At 38.7% G+C, this 26,424-nt stretch overlaps 1 pseudogene; it reads right to left on the reverse strand.

The window, feature by feature from the left end:
* Positions 1-6,229: 6,229 nt before the first annotated feature.
* On the reverse strand, positions 6,230-23,544 carry LOC148544491 (uncharacterized; annotated as a pseudogene).
* Positions 23,545-26,424: the final 2,880 nt, after the last annotated feature.

The following is a 26,424-nucleotide window of genomic DNA, read 5'->3' on the forward strand; positions in this document are numbered from 1 at the left end:
TTAAAGGGTAGGCTTATTTGGGATAAGTGAGCTAAAATCAAATAATGGCCTCAATCATATGCAAGCATGTAAATACACTAAATAATGGACATATAGAATGGAACAAAATATAGATTACAATCATAGAGAAGTAAACACACAAGAATAAAATATTTATGGTTAAATAATGTAACCATATAAATAAGCTCAAATCTCACAGGTTGTGTGTTCTTTGGCTCAAAAACCATGTTCCAAATACAACTTCTGACAAATTTTAACATAAAAATTTTTCAATTTAAATTAGTGAAAATTTTCAAAAATAGAGTCCTAAAAAGAAATTTATTACTTTAACCAAGTAGTAACTAAATGCATAAAATCAAACAAATATGCAATTAAATATGCAAATGCAGCAATTTAACAAAGAAATTAAAATATTGGTGTTGATAAGAAAATACTAATCCATGGAGATCGGTATCGACCTCCCCACACTTAAAGATTGCACCGTCCTCGGTGCATGCTAAGATGTACAAGTGGACGGGTCTCTCCAACTGATGCTTTTCTCCAAGGATTGTGCTGATGGACTTGTGTGTCTCCCCATGTAAACGTCTTCCGGTTCTCTTCCTGATGGCCATCCTGAAAGAAAAAGGGAAGAAAGGTAACCCAATAATAAAGATAAGAAAATAAATGAAGTATGATTGGGTTAATGCCAAATGATAAGGGTCTCATTTACATGGAAGCTTCAACATGTACGTGAGAAAACAATAGAAGCCATGGCATACCAGTGGTGCAAAATTTGCAACAATGGGGGAGAGAGTGGGTAATGAAAGACAATGTAAGTTCATGTCAATGCAAAAGGAATATCAGTAATATAAAAATTAGCATTGATTTAAATAATGTTACCCAATCAGAATAAAACAAGTCATAAGCACTAAGATAATACCAGAAAAGATATAACAGTTGAATAAGAACATTTGAACACCAAAGGAAAAATAATTAATTTAGAAAAGAAAAGAAAAATATGCACAAAATTAAGATGTAATGAATGAAATATGCAAATAAATTAAGTAAAATAAAATGAAAGATAAGAAGAATGAGAAGGGAAAGGAGGGAAGAAGAAGTAAGTAAGAAAGGAGGGAGGAAAAATTAGGATTGGAGAAGAAAAGATAAGATATTTGGCAAATCAGGGAAGCTGTGCGGCGCAAGCGACGCGGCCGCGTGGGGCACGTGGTTCCGCGAATTGCGCTTATGATAATCAACGCGGTCGCGTGACCCGTTTTATGCTACTGGCGCAAGGGCAGCCTCGCACTCGCACAACTCTCTGTTCAAAATCATTAATGGCCAAATATTGGGTGACGCGGTCGCGTGGTCGACGCGATCGCGTGAGTGGCCATCATGGGGATATGACGCGGACGCGTGAGCCATGCGTCCGCGTGGTAAGGCGTGTGCGATCAGCACTAGTCCAGCACCACTCTCATACAACTTTCGGTCGTGCACCCTTTCTTACGTCGATTTCCAGGTCACGCGGCCGCGTGGGGCACGCGGTCGCGTGGGAGGTCATTATTCCTATGTGACGCGGACGCGTCAGCGACGCTGCCGCGTCGCGTGCGTGCTTTCTTCTTCTTTTTTTTATGCAGTATGCAGAATGCGAAATGATATGGATGTTATGAGTAATTCCAGGTTCAATGAAATAAAATAAAACTCAAAAATAAACAAAACAGACTTGAATTAAAACTGAAAAAGGGATGATCATACCATGGTGGGTTGTCTCCCACCTAGCACTTTTAGTTAAAGTCCTTAAGTTGGACATTTGATGAGCTTCCTGTTATGGTGGCTTATGCTTGTATTCATCCAGGAATCTCCACCAATGTTTGTAATTCCAATGGCCTCCGGGATCCCAAACTAAGCGCAGAGAGCCTTCAAGTAAGTTAAAGCAAGTGACAAGGCCCCAAGAGTGCTGATTTCTAGATTGAATTCTGGGGTCCCAGACCTTGCCTTTGCACCCATCTTCTTGTTGATCATCATTTTTCAAGTCGGAATTCTTACTGAGACATCCAAACAGCTTCCTAAACCCATTCAGTTGAGTTTTATACCAACCTTTGCGTTTAAACTTAAAGCTTCCAACCATAATGAATCTTGCAGGACAATTCTTACCACTGGCCATCTTCCTCTTACTCTTAATGCCACAAAGAGCTCTAAGTTGACCATCCGTCTCCAGTAGCCCATATTCAAGTGGGATTAGAAAGCTAAGGGATATGAATTTTACCCACTTGAATGTTGTGAAGGATGATGGCAACTTAGGGGGAGGGGTCTCCCATAACCTTGGCAAAGTGATTTCAAGCTCCACTCCCTTGTGCTTTTTGACAACTTCCACCTCTTTGCAAGCTTCTTTAATTTCAACCTCTTCCTCTTGGTAGCTTTCTTCTAATTAAATCTCTTCTTCATTACTTACCAAGGGCATAGGAGGTTGTGCTTCTTCTTCTTGAATCTCCATCTCTTGATCAACCTCTACAAGGTCTTCAACCATGATCTGCCTTGGAGGTTGTACGCTCTCCTCAACATCAACATCAACATCAAACACCGTGGAAGGAGGCTCTGTGACTGGACTTTCCAATGGAGGTACAACATCTCTTAAGTTTGCAACCACTTCTTCCTTTTTAATAATTGCTGCTTTGTCCAGTTGTTTAAGTATAAAATCATACTCATCCTCGATGATTTTCTTTCCATGACAACTCCTTTCAACTACTCCTTCATCTTCAAGGGTCTCTCCTACCTTTACCCGTAGGGCCTCCTCTAGCTCTTTATGAAGTATGGATTCACGAAGATGATTCCTTCTTTCCTGTTCCATATCAATAGCATAATTGGGATCATCTTGCTCTTGGATTGATGGATGTGGGTGCTCTTCCATGGAGGGTGGTGATGGGATGAAAAGATCATTATGTGTTTGAAAAGGAAGTGCATTAGAGCTTGAGGGTTGAATATTGGAGGTAGATGGTTGGTTCATGCGGGATATAAGATTTTGGAGTGTAGAGGTGAGACCAATGATGTTAGAGATGAGTGTATTGTTATCCAATAGAGGTTGGGGTGGATCTATGTATGGCTCATTCGATTCATAGGGTGGTTGGTATGGTGGATGTGGGTTAGGGTCATATGGAGGTGTTTGGTGGTAAGGGGCTTGTGAGTATGGTGGTCCAAAGTTATTTTGAGGAGAAGGTTCATAGGCATATGGTGGTGGTTGTTGATAGTTCATTGGAGGTGGTTGTTGCCATGAGGGTTGATCAGATCCTTGTGGCTCCTCCCATCTTTGATTGTTCCAACCTTGATGCCTGTTCTCATTGTAATTTCCTCTTCCTGCAATATAATTGTAACCAGACTCATAGCCAAAGGGATGAGAGTTCATAGTAGCAAATAAAAATTAAAAACGAAAATAAAAACAAATTTAAATTAAAAGGTTATTTAAATTTTGAATTTTGAAATTTGATTTTTGAAATAAGATAAGATAAGATAAAAATTTTAAAATAAAAATATGAAAAAATTTTTTTTATGCAAATTTCGAAAATTCAATTAAAATAAAGAGAAAAGATGAGAAAAGAGAAAAACAATAAAATGACACCAAACTTAAAATTTTTAGATCAAAACGAAGAAAACAACTAAGAACAACTCGAAGATCAAGATGAACACGAAGAACAACTCGAAGATCAAGATGAACACCAAGAACAAATTTTTTTGAAAAATTTTTAATAACTAAATAAAAACCAATAACCTCTTAATTTATGAAAAAGCAAAAATAAAAACAAATAAACAAGTAAAAAGCAAATATTTACAATAACCAATAATAAGACACACATTTGCAATTCCCCGGCAACGACGCCATTTTGATGAGAAAACTTTTGCGTGGTCTAGAAATTTGCGGATAAATCCTCGTTGCATGTATAGTTTCTAAACCTTCAAAAGTCCTTTCATACAAACGTTTTGGTTGTCACAAGTAACAAACCCCTTTGAAATTGATAACCGAGTATTTAAACCTCGGGTCGTCTTCTCAAGGAATTGCAGGGAGGTATGTTCTTATTATTGGTTATGAGTCTTGTAAATTAGGGGTTTTAGAAAGTAAGGAAGTATTATGTTGAATGATAAGAAAAATAAAATAACAATAATAAAATAAATTCTTGGCAAGGTATTATAACTGGAAGTCCTATCCTGGTTATCCTTATTAATTGTAATGAGAATTAGTTTTTCTCCCACTTTGTTAACCTCTAACTATGAAGGTAAGTTAAGTGGATGAATTAATTTTTATTCCTCAGGTCCTAGTCTTTCCTTGGAAAAGGCTAGAGTTATTGGAACTTGAATTAATGAAATGAAGAAATCCAATTTTCAATCAACAATGAGTTTCATAACTCAAGTGTCTCCAATGACTCAACCAAAGCCAAAAGGGAAAAAAGTCTACTTGAATGAAAATAATTTGGATAAACAAAGAGCATTAATAAATTAAAGAGAGCAATCATAAGTCTAAAATACCTCAAATTATATTAATAAAAGCAATCCAATCTAACATGAAAGATTTATGAATCAAATGGGCAACATAAGTAATTAAGTATTAGAGTATCTAAAAGTAGAAGAGAAATATAAATTGAAGAACATTGAACCTGGGATTGAGAGTCACTCCTAAAACTAAGAGAAATCCTAAATCCTAATCCTAAGAGAGAGGAGAGAACCTCTCTCTCTAAAAACTACATCTACTCCTAAAATTGTGAATGTGAAAGCTTGTTTTTTTATGAATGGATGCATTTTCCCACTTTATAGCCTCTAATCTATGTTTTCTGGGCCACGAACTGGGTCAGAAACAGCCCAGAATTTGCTGGTTGCGAATTCAAACACGCTGATTTTTGTCACTGCGACGCGTCTGCATGGAGCACGCGTTCGCGTCGCCTAGCGTCAAGGAAACTATGGCATATTATATATCAAATCGAATCCTCGGATGTTAGCTTTCCAACGCAACTGGAACCGCGTCATTTGGACCTTTGTAGCTAAAGTTATAGCTGTTTGAGTGCAAAGAGGTCAGGCTGGACAGCTTAGCAATTTCTCCAACTTTTTGTATTCCTTCCACTTTTGCATGCTTCCTTTCCATCCTCTAAGCCATTCCTGCCCTGTAATCTCTGAAATCACTTAACACACATATCAAGGCATCTAATGGTAATAAGAGAGGATTAAACATAGGGAACTTAAGGCCAAAGAAACATGTTTTCAATCAAAGCACATAATTAGGAAGGCAAATGTAAAATCGTGCAAATAGTATGAATAAGTGGGTAAAGAGTTGATAAAAACCACTCAATTAAGCACAAGATAAACCATAAAATAGTGATTTATCAGCTATTCATCACGTAGCTCTTAATGCACTCTATCATAATTTGGAAGTTGCTTTGGCTGCAAGAAAGGAATGCAAAATAAATTGATAGAGTAAATATCCACTGTAGTTAGTATATAGACAATTCTGGATTATCAATGTTAAAAAATTACCCGATTGTATAGTTTCAAATGCAAACACTAGGATTATCATGATTGATGTTCTATGCCATAGTGTCATTTAGTCGATGACCTTCGTCATGAAAATTATATCTTTTATTATTATATAATTAAGTCTGTCATTAATTAAGGTTATAGCTTTCTGAAATAGTGGCTTTATTGAAAACTAAAACAAGGCAATTCACATGTGCAAGATAGGTAAACCAGCTTTACTTCAATTATGTCACTAACTTGAACTATCTCTACCATGGCTGCCAATAAAATTATTGCTTTCACCATTCACCCCTATAAATTAGCCAATTGCCATAGAACTTCCTTTCCAACACACCACCACCTCCAATTGCCATTTGAATGAGCCTTCTAGACGTACTTTTGCATTTGAATTCTAGATTTCTAAGATGTTAATACAATGTTGAAGATAACACTTCGATTAGTGGAATGCATACATTAACCATATGTATATTTTCATTTATGTAACAATGCATTAACCATAGTCCATATGGTACTTTTTAGATGCTTTTGCTTTCTAGAATACATTAAACATATGTATATTTTCATTTATGCAACAATGCAGCAGCATACAAGACATCAGTGATCACAAACTAACATTTCCCCTTTCATGAATCAAAGAACAGAGTATTTCAATTTTGATACAAAGGAAAACAAAAGAAAAAAGAAAAATCATGCAATGCTTTTTCATTTGAACATTCTCCGAAGTCTACTATTCCTTTTCCTAGTTACAATTAACTTCGCCGGAGAACAAAACCCTAAGCCTCTCAACCCAAAATTTGAGGTCCTCTTTCCCGAATCCGCAACTCGCCATAAAAAAACCCAACCCCAACCACGAACCCTAAAACCCATTCCTTAACCGCCTTCTTGCCCAAACTCATGCGAATCAGCAAAACCCCAGCAATAGAGAATAAAAACGCCCTCACAAACACGTCGAGATCCGAAACCCTAAAGGACCAGAACCCTACAACGCAACACACCAACGCGAACAACACGAAGAGTGCAAGTTTCTTCTTTCTCTTCTTGTTGCCGGTCTTCTTCGGTTGCACAATGATTCGGGTGAGGATGAAAGGTTCTGGAAGATTCAGCGGGGTGATGTCGCCACGGGCGATTTCGGCTACGAGGGAACTGAAGGGTTCCGGGAGGATTTTGAGGTTTATGGCGATGATGGATGCTACCTGGAGAATCTTAAGATTGGACGGCTGAGATTTGAAGAAGGCCTGGCGGCGGTTGTTGGAGGCACAGACAATGGTGGTCGTGGGAGAGAGGAGAGAAGTTGAAGGGTGATGGAGGATGAGGTATGGGTAATAGGTGGTACAAAATTTATAACCCACAAACTAGCCAGCAAGTGCACCGGGTCGTACCAAGTAGTACCTCAAGTGAATGAGGGTCAATCGCACGAGGATTGATGGATTAAGCAACAATAGTTAAGTGATTTACTTAGTTAGACAAATGGAAAATGGTATTTTGAGAGTTCAAAAGCATTAACAGTAAATCCAGAATATTAGAAAACAAGCAGTAAATGTTTGTGAAATATATATGGAGAAAACAGTTAAGGTTTCAGAGATATCTATCTTCCGGATTGACTTTTCTTACTAACTATTTTAATCATGCAAGATTCAATCCATGGCAAACTATATGTGACTAAACCCTAATTCCTTAGACCTTTTTAGTCTCATCTAACCTTCATCAATCGCTAATTCCTTGGTCACTTAATTCAAATTAGAGGGTGAAGTTCAATTCTAGTTTATATGCCACAGAAACTCTAATTACCCAAATATAAGAGGATTATATGTCACGTATCCCGTTAAGTCCAGATAATTAGAAATTTAGGAGAAATTGTTTTCAAGCTGTTGTTCAAGTAAAGAGCTTTTCCAAGTTATACAAGAACTCAATTAGAACAAGGGTCATACTTCTGTTCCACCCAAATTCATAAGATAAAGGACGAAAACAATTCTTGAAATTGAAATCAGTACATGAATTAAAATAGAAAAATAATAGTATCAATCCATACAATAGACAGAGCTCCTAACCTTAACAGTGGAGGCTTAGTTGCTCATGGTTCAGAGAGAAAACTAGGATTCTGAAAAACTGTAAATTGTAGAATGAGGTAGAAGAGAAGAGAAGTGAAAAGCCCAAAGGGCTGATTCTTTTCCCTTTTATATCTAATCCTAATTAATGTAAATTATATTTCCTAAAACTCAATAATATCTTTTCCTATTTGTAATTAAAATAAGAGTTTTAATCAGAATAAAAACAGAATAGAATCTTTGGTGCCATCATAAACTTGGACGTGGGGACCATGGCTTTCTCTAGGAGTGGCGCCTAACTTGAGAAATCTCAAGTTAGGCGTGGGGGAGGCAGCACCAATTTGGAGTGTTTTGCATGTTGCTGCACCTAACTTGAGAGAGGATTGCGCCTAACTTGAAGAGAGCCGAACCACTTGTGCGTGTTGATGTTGTGTTTGGCGCCTAACTTGAGAAACCTCAAGTTAGGCGCCACCCTTGCAGAATTGATGGAGGAGAAGTATGAACTATCATATATCATTGGAAAGCTCTAAAAGTTAGATTTCCAACACCACTAGAATCACATCAATTGGAACTTTATAACTCAAGTTATTCAGGTTAGAGTGCAGAGAGGTCAGGGTTGACAGCATCATTCGCTTCCTTCTCTTTTTCTACAGAAACTCCATCAAATCCATCCGAATTCTACCTGAAATAAACAGAATTGCACACGACTCAAAGTAGCATCTATAATGGCTAAAAGATAATTGATTCTTGATTAAACTCAACAATTTGAATGCAAATTCACTAGGAAAAGATAGGAAAGATGCTCACGCAGTTTAATCCTTGAACACAGCAAATTTCTTTTTAATTCTCTTTTCCTTGGTGCTTTGCACCTTAATCCTAGCCGTGACTTTAAATGTTTTGTCTCAAGCTTCACTTGACACAAGAACACCACAAGCACTTGACTGGGGAACTCTCTTTAAGTTCTGATTTTTCTTTCAGTTGCTCCCAGACAGTGGTGCTCAAAGCCTTTGGCATACTCTGTTAAATGCATTTGATCTTGACTCTTAGTGCTCTGTCTTAAGGATTACTTGGCACATTCACACCATAATCATATGACTAGGAAAACAATTCTTTGAGCTTTTAATCATGTCTGGCCTCCCTATTCATTGATGCTCAGAGCCTTGGACCTTGCTTTTATTTTTCTTTTGCTGTTTCTTTTGCTTCAAGGATCAAGTTTTCATTTACTTCAGAGAATTCATAATAGTTCTCTAAATTCCTGTTCCTTATACATCAACATCATTTGATTCAAATTCAAATATGCACGGTTTATGTCACGCATTCAGAATCACAAAGAATACCACCACATTTAAGTAAATAAGACTATTCTTTGTTATAAATTCTATTTCTCATGCACTACATCTTTTTATTTTGAATTCAAGCTTAGTGAGCAATACATGAGACACTTTTCAGAATTAAAAGCAAATAACAAAGAAAATATAGCAAACTAACTAGAACCTAGGAATTGAAATAACAAAGGATCATGCAGAAACCAAGTAAAATAGCAGAAAACAGGAATATAACATAATAAGAATGGGAGGAAATATAGAATGAAAGGAACTTAACCACTTTAGTTATCCTAGTGGCCGTCTCATTCTTAAGGCTGTGCTCCTCCGTGAAGATGATTCGCCTCCCTTTGGTGCCATTAAAATAAACAGAAAAGTCACAAGCGAAGCAACAACACCAAACTTAAAAGTTTGCTTGTCCCGAAGCAAAGAAAAACTAAAAACAGGGAGGGACATAAAAAGACGTACAGAGGATTGAAAACAAATATTATTGCAAAAGAAGAATAAAATGATAAAAGAATAAGAAAAGTTAAAATTATTAATATATATATATATATAGATTTTTTTTTGTATTTTGTGTATTTTTAATTTTTTTTGTAGTTTTTATTATATATATATATATATATATATATATATATATATATATATATATATATATATATATATATATATATATATATATAAAAGAGGGGGTACAGATATAGGATGGAAGGGGGGTTACGTTGGTATTGGGGAGGGGCTATGGGAAGAGACCACGGGTTTGTTGCTTGAAGGGATATAAGATCAATTTGATAGGGAATTGATTTGGTTCAAGGATCTGTTGGATATGGTTTGGATTTATAGAAATCAATCCAATGATGGCGCGTAACTTGAGTGATTGTGGCGCCTAACTTCATGTGTTGCAATCCCTTATGGCGCTTAACTTCACCTCATCTGGTGCCTAACTTGGTTGCTTGCTCCACACTCGGCACCTAACTTGGAGTATGATGGCGCCTAACTTCAACATTGCCGAATCGAATGGAACTCTACTCTTTGGGTTGGTGCCTAACATCAACAATTGGGTGCGCCTAACTTGAGAGCTCCCGAATGCACCAACCACCTCCACGCCTAACTTTACTATATAGTGCGCCTAACTTCACCTGTCCCGAATGGAATGGACCTCCAATGCTGGATGTGGCGCCTAACTTGAGGGAGCCAAGTTCCACCCTTCCCGAATCAACGCACTCCAGGTTGTTGAAACCTTGTTTTCAGATTCCTATTCCTATTCTACTTACTCTGCATGATCCACACACGTAAAACAAAGGAAAAATAGTAGAAACTCAATTAAAATCAACCAACTAACAACATCGAAACAACAGAAATCAAACTAAAGGATACAAAAACATCGAGTTGCCTCCCGACAAGCGCTTCTTTACCGTCACTAGCTTGACGGTCAGCTCCTCTAAGGAGGAGGATCATAGGGGCTCAGGTTTTCACCCCTCACTGTGAACTTCTTTCCTGTACTTTCATGGATCAACTCTATATGCTCAAGAGACAGGATCCTGTTTACTGTATGAGGCAGGATTGGGCATGCAGTGAATACCACCTTCATTCCTGGGGAGAGGTCTTTAGTGGAAATCTTTTTGTTTCTCCATCCCTTGGGTACTTTCTTCTTTTTGGGAACCTCCGCCTCAGTGGATGATGCATTCCCGACACCAAACTTAGGTTTGATGTCAGGAGGAATTTTATTGATTGTTACCAAAGGAGGTTTGAGCTGCAGATTCTGTTGTGCATCATCAGGGAGTTCTTGAAGGTTTGGATTAATAAGCTCAGTCTGCATGCACTTCTTCCCTTCACCTGCTGAATGCATATCTTTGAAGACATGAAAGACCAGTTGCTCATTATGCACTCTAAGCACTAATTCACCCACTTCTACATCAATTAGAGCTCTCCCAGTGGCTAGGAATGGCCTTCCTAGAATTATAGAGGCATTCTCATCATCCCCCGTGTCAAGAATCACAAAATCTACTGGGAGGAAGAACTTACTCACTTTGACCAAGATATTCTCTACTAATCCATATGCAGGCTTTATAGACTTGTCTGCCATCTGTAATGCTATCTTTGTGGGTTGTGCTTCTTGAATTTGAAACTTCTTCATCACAGACAAGGGCATTAAATTGATGCTTGCTCCCAGATCACATAACGCTTTCTCAAAGATTGTGCTCCCAATGGTGCATGGAATTTGAAAGCTCCCTGGATCTGGCATCTTCCTTGGTAAGTTATTTTGAATGATAGCACTACATTCCTTAGTCAAGACCACTATCTCATCTCCCTTTAAAGGCTTCTTCTTTGACAACAGCTCCTTCATGAATTTGACATAGAAAGGCATTTGCTCCAAAACCTCAGCAAAAGGAATATTGATTTGCAACTTTCTGAAGACTTCCAAGAACTTTGAAAACTGCTTGTCCTTGGTCTCCTTTTGAAGTCTTTGAGGATATGGCATTTTAGGCTTGTACTCAGGCGCCTTATGTAATGTAGGATGAGTGTCAAGAGAGACTGGGAATGGATTATCTGCACGCCTAGGAGGGGCGTGTTCCACCTCCTCTTTCTTCTCCGCTGGAGCTTCTTTTTCAACTGGCTCCTCATTAACTTGTGCTTTCGTACTTGCCACTTGTCCACTTATCAAGGTGATAGCCTTGCACTCCTCTCTTGGGTTCACCACTGTATCACCAGGAAATGTGCTTGGAGGCCTCTCAGGTATTTGCTTGCTCAACTGCCCTAGTTGCACTTCCAAGTTTCTAAGGGAAGCTCTAGTTTCCTACATAAAACTATTCAGTATTGCTTCCAAACCAGTGTTCTTCTGGGACTGAAAATTTGCTTGCTGAGGTGATTGTTGTTGATGAGACTGAAACTGGTGGTTATTATGATTATCCTGCTGAAAACCGCCCTGAGAATTATTGTTAAACTTCTGTGATATCTGAGGTTGCTCTCTCCATCCTAAATTTGGATGATTTCTCCCCCCTTGATTATAGGTTTTGGCATACAGATCCTTATTGGGGTTTCTAGGAGCATTCCCCGTATAATTAACCTATTTTGAAGGAAATTGAGCATAATCATAATTCTAACCTTGTATAAAGCTACCAGTCATGTCATAAGGAGCCTCTCGAGGTGCAATCTGAGTGTTAATAGCTGAAACTGCATCCCACTCAATCGTTGAGTAATCAAATTCATCTGCTGAGACAAAATTTTGTTCTGATCAAGAAGAGCATCCAAAGCCTATAATTCCAAAACACCTTTCTTCTGAGGAGTCCCAGAGTTTATAGGATTCCTGTTAGATGAGTATAAATATTGGTTGTTAGCAACCAATTTAATAAGCTCAATAGTCTCCTCTGGTGTGTCTTCTTCATGTAAAATGAACCACCTGCAGAATTATCTAAGCACATTTTGGACATTTCACATAGGCCCTTGATAAACCACTTTTTTATGGTTTATCTTGTGTTTAATTGAGTGGTTTCATCAAGGCTTTACCTACTTATTCATATGATTTGCATGGTTTTACATTTTCCATCTTAATTTTGTTCTATAATTGAAAACTTGCTTCCCAAGCCTCTAAATTACCAAAAATTAATTCCCCTTTATACCATTCGATGCCGTGATATGTGTGTTAAGTGTTTTCAGAGATTACAGGATGGGAATGACTTAAAGGATGGAAAGGAAGCATGCAAAAGTGGAAGGAATACAAGAAACTGAAGGAATTGCTAAGCTGTCCAACCTGACCTCCTGGTACAAAATCGACCATAACTTGAGCTACGGAGGTCCAAATGAAGCGGTTCTAGTTGCGTTAGAAAGCTAACATCCGGGGCTTCGGAATGATATATAATTTTCCATAGTTGCTCTAAGGATAGACAACACGCACGCGTGCATCACTCACACGCGTCGTTCTGCATAAATTCCAGCGACCTGCACGTATTTGAATTCGCCCCCAGTGATTTCTGGGCTATTTCTGACCCAGTTTTCATCCCAGAAAACACAGATTAGAGGCTATAAAGTGGGGGAATCTATTCATTCATCCATACAACTTCTCATTATTCACAAATTTAGGTTTGAGATGTAGTTTTCTAGAGAGGGAGGCTCTCTCCTCTCTCTAAGGTCTTAGGTTTTAGGATTTAGGATTTCTCTTAGTTTTAGAATTACTTTTTCTCAATTCCAGGTTCAATGTTCCATTAATTTATGTTCTCTTCTACTTTAATTTATTCTAGCATTCTAGTTTATCTATTTCCTTTCTTGATCACTTTATGTTGCTATTTGATTTATGAATTCTTATGTTTAATTTGATTTTCTATTTAATACAATTTGAGGTGTTTTAGATTTAAGATTGCTTCCTTCAATTCATAATATTGATGCTTTTAATTTAATCTAGATTTCTTCTCCCTTTTCTTTGGTTGAGTAATTGGTGACACTTGAGTTATCAAACTTCTTGTTTGAAAAATTGGGATTTGCTGATTAATTTGGATCCCTATAAAGCTAGTCTTTCCATAGGAGTTGACTAGGACTTGAGGAATCCCATTAACTGGTCCATGATAAATCCCTATTTTATGATTCATCTTGTGCTCAATTGAGTGTTTTTATCAAATCTTCACCCACTTATTCATATGAATTGCATGGTTTTACTTTCCATTCCTTATTTTTTGATATATATGAAAACATGTTTCTTATGCTTTAAAAATATTAAATTTAATTATCCTTCACTACCATTCGATGCCGTGATCTGTGTGTTAAGTATTTTCAGGCTTCATAGGGCAGGAATGGCTTAGAAGACATAAAGGAAACATATAAAAATGGAAGGAAAGCACAAAAATGGAGTTTTGAAGAAAAGGCAGCGACGCATATGCATGGACGACGCGGATGCGTGCCTAGCGCAAAATGGAAGCGACGTGTACGCATGGACAACGCGGACGCGTGCCTTGAGCAGAACACAAATGACGCGTACGCACGACTGATGCGTACACGTGACAAGGAAAACTCTCAGATGACGCAAACGCGTGACCCACGCGAATGCGTGACAGACACCACGTGCAGGAATCTGCAGAAAATGCCCTCAGTGATTTTTGGACCCCTTTTTGGCCCAGATCCAAGTCCAAAAACACAGAATAGAAGCCAGAGAATGGAGGAATCAAAGAGAACAAGGAATCATACATTCAGAAGATACAATTTTAGGTTTTAGATACAGTTTTTAGAGAGAGAGGCTCTCTCCTCTCTCTTAGGTCTTAGAATTAGGATTTCTCCTATTTTATGGTTATTTCATCATATCAGGTTCAATGTTTCCAACTTTAATTTATGTTTCTATTCTACTTTTATTTATTCTAATGCTTTTACTTGTATCTGATTTATGTTGCCAAATTGGCTTATGAACCTTTTCATGTTAAGATTTGAATATTCTATTTAATGCAATTTGAGGTATTTCAGATTAATGATTGTCTTATTCTATTTATGATGCTTTCAATTTAATTTAGATTTTTTTCCTTTTGGTTTTGGTTAAGTAATTGGTAACACTTGAGTTATCAGACTCAACAGTTGATTGAAAATTGGGATTGCTGATTGATTTGGATCTCTCTAAGCTAGTCTTTCCATAGGAGTTGACTAAGACTTGAGAATCAAGTTAATTAGTCCACTTGACTTTCCTTTATTTAGTAAGGGTTAACTAAGTGGGAGCAACGGACAATTCTCATCACAATTGATAAGGATAACTAGGATATGATTTCCAGTTCTCATATCTTGCCAAGAGATTTTCTAATTATTAATTTATTTTTCTTGTCATTTAAAATCAGTTGTTCCTTATTTCAAAACCCAAAACAAAATATACTTTTTCCATAACCAATAATAAATCATACCTCCCTTTAATTCCTTGAGAGACGACCCGAGGTTTAAATACTTCGGTTATAAATTTTATTGTGTTTTGTTACTTGTGACAACCAAACTTTTGTACGAAAGGATTCTCTGTTGGTTTAGAAACTATACCTACAATACAATTATTTTTATAAAAATTCTTTACCAGCGAAGAATCAGTTCGTCAAAATGGTGCCGTTGCCGGGGAATTGCAAACGTGTGCCTTATTATTGGTTATTGTAAATATTTTATTTTGCTTGTTTATTTACTTTTATTTTTGTTTTTAATTTGTTTATTTAGTTACTATGAGTTCTCACCCCCGTCGCTTTGAGTTTGGTTCAAATATTGTTGAAAGGAATAGAAGCAATAATAGGAACATGCATCAAGGTCCAAACAGTCAGAGATGGACGGAGCCACGAGGATCTGATCAACCATTTAGGCAAGAACACCTTCCAAAATACCATAGACGACGACCATTCTACAATGCATGCCAAGATAATAGTTACGGTGGACCACTTCGTGACAACCAACCTCCACCAAATTACTATGGTCAAGAGCCATTCCGAGGTGCATACCAAGATGATAGATATGGTGGACCCCCTTGTGATCACCAACAAGCCCCATCATATGCCTATGAACCACTTCCTCAACACAGCTTTGAACCACCACACTCACAAGCCCCCTACTACCATTCACCTCCGTATGACCCTAACCCATACCCACCCCAATTCCAATCCAATTACTCCCAAGAACCACCACTTTTCTATGCGTCATGTCCATATCCATCAACCCAAGAATCACGGGAGCGTCTCAAGAAAACAGTGGAAAAATTTCATGCAACCCTTCACCAACTAGAGCAAGCGATTAATCGATTTCCTTCCCGATGTTCGGACACTCAAGGAACCCTCATGGCTTCATGTGGAGAATCTAATGAAGAACGTAGCATGAAGGAGATACTAGAAACTCCAATGGACAGTAAGGAGCATGAATTTGTACTGGAACAAGTGGAGGAAGTTAAAATTATCGAAGAAGAAGAATTGGTTGAAGACTTAGGAGATGCTGAACCTCCATGGGAATCCAAAATTGTGAAGAATTCCGTCAAAGAATTTGCAATTGATGCTAAGGAGGATAGTGCACAGCCCCCAAGGCAGGTATCTTATGAAGAACTAGATGAAACAACTCAAGAAGCGAGTTTCCTTGATAATGATAATCACGAGTCAAGTTCTCCTAGTAATAAACTTGCATCCGCAAGTGAATTCTTTGAGATTGAAGAATCTTCCCCAAGTGAATACAAAGATGATGTGGAGGTAGATTTTTCTCAACCTCCAAATTATGACTTGAGTGATGAGGAAGATACTGAAGACTTTGATCAAGACGTGGTTGCAGTTGAAAAAGTTTGTAAATAAGTGGAAGAATTCACAGAAAAATACAAGGGAGTAGAGCTTGGAAGACCACTGGAAGTACCTATCCCAAGGCCACTACCACTCAATACAAATTTTAAGTGGGTAAAATCTTTAGCCTTTATCTTTACTTTTCCACTTGAATATGGTTTGCTTGAAACAGATGGCCAGCTTAGAGCTCTTTGCAGCTTTAAGAGTAAAAGGGAATTGGTTCGTGCTCAGAGCTGGTATGCAAGATTCAATGAGGTTCCACGCTTCACTTTGAAGTGTAGGGATTGGTTTCAAGTCCTATTGAATGGGTCTCGGAAGATGTTTGGTCACCTTGGTGAGAATACAAATTCCATACCGCCCGGCTGGAAAAATATAGATCGAGACAAAGGCAGATACAAAAGTAAGGTTTGGGATCCTGGAATCTATTCTGATATTCAGCAACCCATGAGCCTGAAAACCTGTTTGAATTTGCTCAAGGGCTTTACATGCCTAGTCTGGGACCCCAGAGGCTGTTGGCATTCCAAACAGTGGTGGAGATTTTTGGATGAATTCAAGCACAAGCCACCATAGCAGAAAGCTCATCGAATATCCAACTTAAGGACTTTAACTAAAAGTGCTAGGTGGGAGACAACCCACCATGGTATGATGGTTCATTTCCTTCAATTTTGATTTTATTTCATTTTCTTTGTTTTTGAGTTTTATTTTATTCTATTTTCATTGAACCTGGAATTATTCATAGCATCCACATTAGCATCGCATTTTGCATCCTGCATATAAAAAAAAGCACCCCACGCGTGCGCATGCACCACGCGTGGGCGTCAATTGCAAATCGGCATCAAAATCCAACGCCCAGAAAGTTGGGCCGGAATCGTGCGGCTATGGTGCATTAGGCACAAATTGGGCCACGCGTTCGCGTCAGTGACGCGAACGCGTCACTTTCACATCACACATACCACGCAAAAGCGTGGGCGACGCGTACGCGTCGCATGGAAATCTTAGCCCCCTAACTGGAAACAGAGAGTTGCGCCAAAACGACGCTGGAATTGTGCGTTTAGCACAATTCTTAGTGACGCGTACGCGTGCCCCACATGTACGCATCACCTTCGTTATCCCTCAACCACGCGATCGCGTCAATGATGCGTTCGCGTCAATTCCTTTTCACCCTAACCACGCGATCGCGTGCCGACGCGTTCGCGTGGATTTAAATGCACTAACCCCTTCGACGCGAAACCCTACCCATTTTGCGTCCTCCAAACCCCCCAATCCACCTCTGCACTCTCTCTTCTCCACTCCCCAACCACCATACCACCACCATCGCCGACCAGGAATGCCGCCCCTGCCGCGCCGTGCCCCTACCACCGCACCCCCTTCACGGCACCCCCTCCTCCCTCCCCTTCTTCTTCCTTTCCCGCTTCTCCTCCACGACCTCCGTACGTTCCCGAGCTGCCACAGCGCCGCCGTCACCTCCCAGGACCTCCAGCCAACCACCACCCCCCAAAACTCCCTCCTTCCTTGCTCCCCTTCCCACCCATACCTCCCGTCTACGCCAACCACTCAGAACCGCCGCCCTGCCTCCACGGACTGCGCTGTAACGACCCAATTTTCAGTATGCCTAGGACATACCAGAAACTGAGTTCTACCAATTTGCCATCCTAATTATTATCTATTATTTATTATATGAGCCTGATTCGTTGTTAGAAGCGTAGTTAGTTAGCGAGGTACTTTTTTTTTGAAATGTTTGAATTAATAAACAGAATCATTCATAATCAATTCAAACCTGATTACAGATAAAACAGTTATAAACAACCATACATAAATATATCACAAGTAGTCAACAACATTCAGTGATTCAGCCTTTATTAGAATATAAACTGTTAGTTAGAACACCCCTAGATATAGCTAAATAATAACTATATTTGTATACATACATATAACATCCCAGGTCCTGACCTGTTCAAGAGGTCCCTAAGCTGGCACCTAGGCTAGCCTAGACTCTATACTCGCCTAGTCCCTCTAAACTACTAAAGCGAGGGAAGGTACGTTCTAGGTCTTCAAAACTCAAGTCAGGTGGAACGTCATCAAAAGGTGGAAGGTCGTCTACTACTCCTCTGCACGATCATATGTCATCAAAGAGCGTCTCTCAAGTACTTCATCGAGTGGCCACATAACAGCAACATCGTACGGAGGACTTAGGCTAAAGTTCATGTACAAACGGGGTGCAGATGTTGGCTGGTCTCATAGTATATACATATAAACAGGAAACGGAGTTCACTCTAGACTCAGAAGACTACCTAGAGCGAAAATCCTCTTTGTGGAACGATCATCAACGAACTACAGAAGGATACTCTTGCTTCCATCTGAAAGGGAAAGGGAGAGAGAAGGGGTAAGAACTTGGGAGTCCTTAGTAGGGTCTGGGGTTATTAGTTACGTTCGTTTATTTGGGGTCGATTAGCAGACAAATAACATAATATAGCGAAGCAGTAAACAGGAGATAAAGATAGAAAGAGAAAGTAGAGACAACAGAAAGCAGAACACAAACAAAAGAATACAAGAAAATAAAACACAGAAATAGCATGCAAGCAGACAAACATAAAGAAATAGACCACACACAGAAAGGAATGCAGCAGAGAATGATGCATGTCTAGCCTTAGTGCAGGTAATGAGCTCATTTGTCGGTTTCTACCCGCTCCCGACGTAACCCAGCATTACCTGCCGGATATGGCTTTCCTATTGGCAATACCCCTGTGTACAGGAAATAACCCCTCTGCCACCACAGGGTCCATTGCACGCAGGAAATAACACATCTGCCACTGCAGGGATGTATGCCAAAACACCTTCTGTATACAGGAAATAACCCCTCTGCCACTACAGAAATGGAACAGGTGGTCACAGTACTCTGTAGCAGGAAATAACCCCTCCGCCTTATAGAAATAAAATATGGATCTATACCGCAGGAAAGCATTTCTCAATGGTCGCACCATTATCTATCTGACTGCCACAATGCAGCAGATGAACATATAGATATCTCTGAGGTTGCCTTAATGCAACAAATGACCTCTCAATAGGTCCTCTGCTCTTTATCATATTACTCTCTTCGCTTTATCTCTTTATTCTGCTCTGTTTGTTCTTTTCTCTGCGCTTCCTTACTTTATTCTGCTTTCTCTGTTTAACGTATGTATTTAAAGCTTATGTAAATTTCGGTATGATTAGTTAGCCTGCCCCAAGTATAGGTTCATTAAGTCTATACTGAAACAGTTTAACTTTTCATATAATACCTAACCCTAGTCGCAACTCAAGGACTAACTATGTTGCCTTAGTTCGTTCACTAGTCTCTGTCTGTTTTTCTGTCATTAAAACTCTACAGACTTTTCTTTAGTTTCTATCTTTTCTTTAACTTTTTATCTTTCCTTTATCTTTGCCTCACTAACATGTTATTACCACTCCCTAAGTGTTTTATGAAGGTAATTATGAGATTCTGCGCTTAAAGTTGTCTTTCTAAAGCTTTTACAGAAAACTGCCTTTTCGCATTATTTTATTATTTTTATTAAAATATTATTTTTAATTAAATATTATTATTTAATATTTTATTATTATTTATTATTTTATTAATATATTTTCTAAAATTACCTTATCTTTACCTTTAACCTTTAAAATTCACTTTTTACCACCCGTAACTTTTAATATTTCTACTTTAACCACCCTAACTTTCAGAAATTACCAAATAACCCCTCAAACACCAAATTAATTACTTCCTTGCCCTTTTATGAATCAAAAAGGTGTTCTTCATTGTTCTTCACCACACTCAAAGTGTTCTTCATGTTCTTCATAAATTCTTCAGATTCTTTCTCCGTTTTTACCCATTTTTCAGTCTTTTCAGCAACCGATTTTTACCAAAATTCAAAATAAATTCCCAGCCACTAAAACCCCATCTTTTCTACAAGATTTTAACACAAATTAAACCCCAATTTAAGGCCTAGGGTTTCGTTTTCCAGCAGCCATAAGAACACACATTCATAGCTTGAATTTCATCAAATTTCATCAAATTTTCACCAAAATTTCACCAAGAATCAATCATATATGCAACTAATTTTTAGCACAGCCAAATCATACAACATTCACACAACTCAAACACAAATAATCAAGATTAACTTCGTTACACCCTACCTTGATTTGCTGCTCCGAATCCGGTTACTCTTTGAAGTGTTCTTAAAGCACTTTTTCCTCCTAAAACACATCAAGAACAACTTTAAAACTCTAAACCATCAACTAAAAAAACTTCAGCAGCATCTTAGGAAGGTTATCCTCACCTTAAACGTGCAGGAAATCAAAGATCTTTGGCCCACAAGTCAAGTTAAGCATGATTCCTAAGGAAGAACATCAAGAAAACACATGTTTAAGCATGTTTCCTTGAAAACCGAATTGAAAGGGGAAAGGAACAGCCATCTCACCTTATTTCCAGCCTTGATAAGTTACATGGTTATGTAGAGGAAGAAGAGAGGATCATTTTGGTGAAATTGGAGTTTTGATTTGAGTTTTGGTTCAGAAGAAATCAAGCTTTGAAGATTAAGTGTTCATGAAAGTTTCTCTCTTTTCTCTCCTTTCAATTTCGGCCAAAGGGAGTAAATGACCAGTCTTGGAGTGTCTTGGGGGTGTAGGGTGATTTGTGATTGGTTGGCTTGGAGGTGGGTTAAAATAATATTAAAATATCTCAGGTGTATAACTACTAAAACTAGATGTATCGGAATACTTGTAAAAATATCTCTAAAAATGATTTTCTGAGCTACTAGCATAAATGACACTAGTAACATATTTATTATGAGAATAAAACATGTATAATGAGGCCTTAGCATTGCTAAAGTCATCAGAGAGTGCTGGTGCTAAGCTGCACCAGTAAACTGTGAACCCGGTTAAACCGATTTTCCTGTTTTTAACTAAAACAGACCAGGTAACCTTATAATATCATTCAAGCATCTTCTAATACTAATATAATGATAATATTATACTATTATATCTCTTCTCTCATGAGTCGAGTCCGGTTCGTCAAACTGAGACTATTTACAAAAACTAGAATCAGAACTCCTAACCGATACGGTTCAAAAACTAGGTTCTTCGCGATTGCGTTGTCGGGCTTGTCTCAACTAAGGTCCTGAGTTAAAGATAATATAATGACAATGAGGATTGAGATGCTTGATGATACATCAGAGGTGTTCCCTTTACTGATCTTCCGGAGAAATCCGTACTTTCAGAAAAGATCTCATGTACTCGAAAATCAGGGTTGTTACAGCCGCCGCTTCTCCTCCTAGCACCACCGCATCACCACCACTACTACCACACCACCACCATCTCCCTGAGCCCAATTCTTGTTCCTCTACACACCAGGTTCCACCAAACAGTGATTCCTCTTTCCGTTAGTTAGTTACAATCTTTTTCAAATTATGTTCGAAATAGGATAGTTAGAGATGCATGATCGTAGTGGATTTTAGGTGGTTATGTAGCTAGGATGTGGTTAGTGGATTTAGGCCTGATAACTGCGCCGTTCTTGTTAATTGTTTAATCTGTTTCACACTTTGAATTTGCTGTGATGTTAATGCTATTCATATGCTGCTCTTTACTATTCTTTTATGCAGATTGAGTTTGTTTAATTTGAACTCATGTGAATTACTAATTGTTACTCTTTTCTGCATTTCCTTATTATCATATGAACTATTTTTACTGCTGATTATTACCCGGGAATGTCCAATTTTTAGACGAAATGCTACCCAATTTTTTTTAAGCAAATTGTTTCACACAACTACCATTCATGAATTAGTTTTGGAAATTTCAACTTTTGCACTAAATGGTTTTAACTAAGGCAATTCATGAATGCACGGGCCAACTTTCTTATTTTTCTGATTCCCTTATTCATTATATTATATTATTGAGGATTTCACTTTAATTTTGCAATTCTTTTTTATAACTAATCATCAATAATCTGCAATTCTTACTTGAATGTGAGTTACTTGCTCTTCAAATTTGTGCAATTTTAGTTAATTGGGAACCACAACACCATGCCACTGACTTTAACTTCATTTTTAACTCTTAACCACTTTTAACTTTCTAACTTTTTAGTTTTCAACTAACCACTTTAAAACCACTTCAAGGCATGTTCAGTGTTGTTCCTAATTAACAAACAATTCCGAACATCAAAGATTTTGGATTGTGATTTTTCTTCTCCAACTTTCAACTTACCTACAATCCAAAATTTTACATCAATTTAACTCAATTCATGCTTATATTGCCACTTTATTCCTCTTTTGCCCCTCTATGCTTCTATTGATATATTCCTAATTGCTTACCTGTTTTCCTGCTTTAGTTTCTTAACCTGTCTCCTGAAAATTCTGTTTTCAGGATGTTTGACCCTAAAAGCAAAGGAAAAGGCAAAGCCACCACTGGAAAAAGAAAAAGAGGAAAATCCTCCACCTCTATATTGGATATCCTTCATGACGATTCCTGGCGGGAAAAGAATTTTACCCCGCAGGAAAAGGCCGATCAGCTACTGACTGCCACAGACCCTATAAAGTTTGCTAACAGATACTGTGAACTAAAGTATCCAGTTTTTGCCACTTCCAGGAACCTATACCTGGAAAGGACCCTCAAAATTCCAGAAGAACTCAAACAATACACTTCAGAACAAATTAAACAGAGAGGCTGGTTCTTCTTGGAAAGGAACTTGACTGAAGTCAACTCATCCTGGGTCAGAGAATTCTACTGTAACTACTTCAAAACATCCCTGGATGCAGTACAGCTTCAAGGCAAGCAGATTCTGGTTACTGAGGAAGCAATAGAAGAAATCCTCCACCTCCTACCTAAATCAGATCAGCCAGATGGTTACCAAAAGGCTGAGGAGGATATGAGATTCATGCGATTTGACTAGGACGTAGTGAAGCAGAGAATAGCTATTGATTCTACTGTCCCATGGGTCATGGGGAAGTCCATAGTGGCCCCAAAAGGAATAAAGATTATCTATCTAAATGATGAGGCTCAGCTTTGGCAGCAAATTCTGAGTAACTATGTGATGCCGAACACTCATGAGACAGAGGTGCCAGCAGCCATGATCACCCTCATCTGGTGTGTGATAGAAGGAAAGGACTTATATCTCCCCCGCTTCATTCGGTATTACATGGCCAGAGTCCATGTCAGAGGCACCCTCCCATTCCCATACCTGATCACTTAGCTAGGCCGCCGAGCTGAGGTGCCCTGGGAGATTGCTGATGAAAAGCCAACCGCCGAAGACTGCAAGAAGATCATCCCTCATAGCAGGAAGTTTCAGGCTTTGGGCTACCGACCCCCTTTTCTCACTGACTCTGCTGAGGCAGGCACATCCTCTGCTGCTCCTTCAGCCCCAGCTGCACCAGCCACCACTACTGCACCCTCACCTGCTTCAAATCCCATCTACCACCTCGTGCATCGCTTATTTGACCGGTTAGACCAGATGGAGCGCCGCAACAAGCGGCAATATGAGAGATCTGAGCGTCGCAGCAAGCGACGCTATGAGCACTTAAAGTTGATGATCCGATCTGGCCACCACGACATCCCCTCCGAGCCTGGCACCCCTTCCGAGCCATCTGAAGAAGAGGCGGATGATCATGAGGAGAAGGCACATGCAGAGGCTGAGCAGGCAGGACCTGAGCAGGCTGCGCCACATTATGAGGAGCCCCATCAGATACAGCCGGCTGATCCAGAGATCCCTCTACGGACAGAGCCTCCGCTTCAGCAGGCAGACCCTTCGACCCTCATACAGACTGCAGACCCTCAGCCCACTGATGAGCGGATATTTTATACGCTTTTTGGGGTTAATTTCATATAGTTTGTAGTGTGTTTTAGTTAGTTTTTAGTATATTTTTATTAGTTTTTAATTAAAAATCACATTTCTGGACTTTACTATGAGTTTGTGTGTTTTTCTGTGATTTCAGGTATTTTCTGGCTGAAATTGAGGGAGCTGAGCAAAAATCTGATTCAGGCTGAAAAAGGACTGCCGAGGCAGTTGGATTCTGACCTCCCTGCACTCAAAGTAGATTTTCTGGAGCTACAAAACTCCAAATGGCACGCTCTCAATTGCGTTGGAAATTAGACATCCAGGGCTTTCCAGAAATATATAATAGTCCATACTTTGCTCAAGGATAGACGACGTAAACTGGCGTTCAAACGCCAGTTCCATGTTGCAGTCTGGCGTCCAGCGCCAGAAACAAGTTACAAGTTAGAGTTCAACGCCAGAAACAGGTTACAACCTGGCGTTGAACGCCCAAAATAGCCCAGGCACGTGAGAAGCTTAAGTCTCAGCCCCAGCACACACCAAGTGGGCCCCAGAAGTGGATTTCTGCACTATCTATCATAGTTTACTCATTTTCTGTAAACCTAGGTTACTAGTTTAGTATTTAAACAACTTTTAGAGATTTATTTTGCATCTCATGACATTTTAGATCTGAATTTTGTACCTTTTGACGGCATGAGTCTCTAAACTCCATTGTTGGGGGTGAGGAGCTCTGCTGTGTCTCGATGAATTAATGCAAGTATTTCTGTTTTCCATTCAAACATGCGTGTTCCTATCTAAGATATCCATTCGCACTTCAATATGAATGTGATGAACGTGACAATCATCATCATTCCTCCACGAACGCGTGCCTGACAACCACTTATGTTCCACCGTAGAATGAATGAATATCTCTTAGATCTCTTAATCAGAATCTTCGTGGTATAAGCTAGATTGATGGCAGCATTCAAGAGAATCCGAAAAGTCTAAACCTTGTCTGTGGTATTCCGAGTAGGATTCAGGGATTGAATGACTATGACGAGCTTCAAACTCGCGAGTGCTGGGCGTAGTGACAGACGCAAAAGGATAGTAAATCCTATTCCGGTACGATTGAGAACCTGCAGATGATTAGCCGTGCGGTGACAGCGCATCTGGACCCTTTTCACTGGAAGGATGGATGGTAGCCATTGACAACGGTGATCCACCAACACACAGCTTGCCATAGGAGGACGTGCGTGCGTGAATCAGAAAACAGAGGAAAGCAGAATTTCAGAAGACAAAGCATCTCCAAAACTCCAACATATTCTCTATCATTGCATACAAGTATAATTTGTGTTCTGCCCTTTTATTCCTTGCAATCAAATTTGATAAGTGAATTATTTTATTGTTTTCCTGACTAAGAGTTACAAGATAACCATAGATTGCTTCAAGCCAACAATCTCCGTGGGATCGACCCTTACTCACGTAAGGTATTACTTGGACGACCCAGTGCACTTACTGGTTAGTGGTACGAGTTGTGAAAAGTGTGATTTACAATTCGTGCACCAAGTTTTTGGCGTCGTTGCCGGGGATTGTTTGAGTTTGGACAACTGACGGTTTATTTTGTTGCTTAGATTAGGAAAAATTTTTCTTTTTGGTTTAGAGTCTTTTATTATTTATACCTTGTTAAAACACTTTAAACTTATAGCTCAATTAGCTAGAGCGTGGTGCTTATGTTCTTAGTAATTTGCTAGCCTATTTTTAAAATATTTTTCAAAAATAATTTTTCTTTGAATAAATCTTGTGCCAAACTTTAAGTTTGGTGTTTTCTTGTTGATTTTTCTTTGTTTTTTTTCGAAAATTTTAGTTTGGTTTTCTAAAAATTTTAAGTTTGGTGTTCTTTCTTCATGTTCTTGTGTTCTTGTGAGTCTTCAAAGTGTTCTTGAGTTTCCTTGTGTCTTGATCTTAAAATTTTTAAGTTTGGTGTTCCTTGGTGTTTTCCCTCCAAAATTTTCGAAAACAAGGAGCATTAGATCTAAAAATTTTAAATCTTGTACTATCTTATTGTTTTTCTCTCTCCTCTTTAAATCCAAAAATATCTTTTCTCTCTATTTTAAAGCAAATTTTCGAAATTTACCTCTAAAATTCAGATTTTTATGTCAAAATTTAAAACCTTTTTCAAAAATCATCATATCCTTTTCAAAACCTCCTAACGACTTTCCTCTCCTCATTTTTTTTTGAAAATCTTCACCTATTTTTATTTATTTTATTTTAATTTATTTTGTTTTCGAAATAAATAAATAATTAAATAAATAACAATATTTTCTTCTATTTTACATCATCTTCCTTTCTCCATCACGGACCTAAGCGGAAATGAACAGTCCAGGAGGACTCTGGGGTCATATGCTAACCCCTCTACTGCTTTATATGGGAGTAGTATCTGCATACCCTCCATTGGAGTTAGTAGCTTTGAGTTGAATCCTCAGCTCATTAGCATGGTGCAGCAAAGTTGCCAGTATTCCGGTCTTCCACAGGAAGAACCT

Source organism: Arachis ipaensis, chromosome B9, assembly GCF_059453495.1.
Source record: "Arachis ipaensis isolate K30076 ecotype BB chromosome B9, ASM5945349v1, whole genome shotgun sequence".
Taxonomy (NCBI): Eukaryota; Viridiplantae; Streptophyta; class Magnoliopsida; order Fabales; family Fabaceae; genus Arachis; species Arachis ipaensis.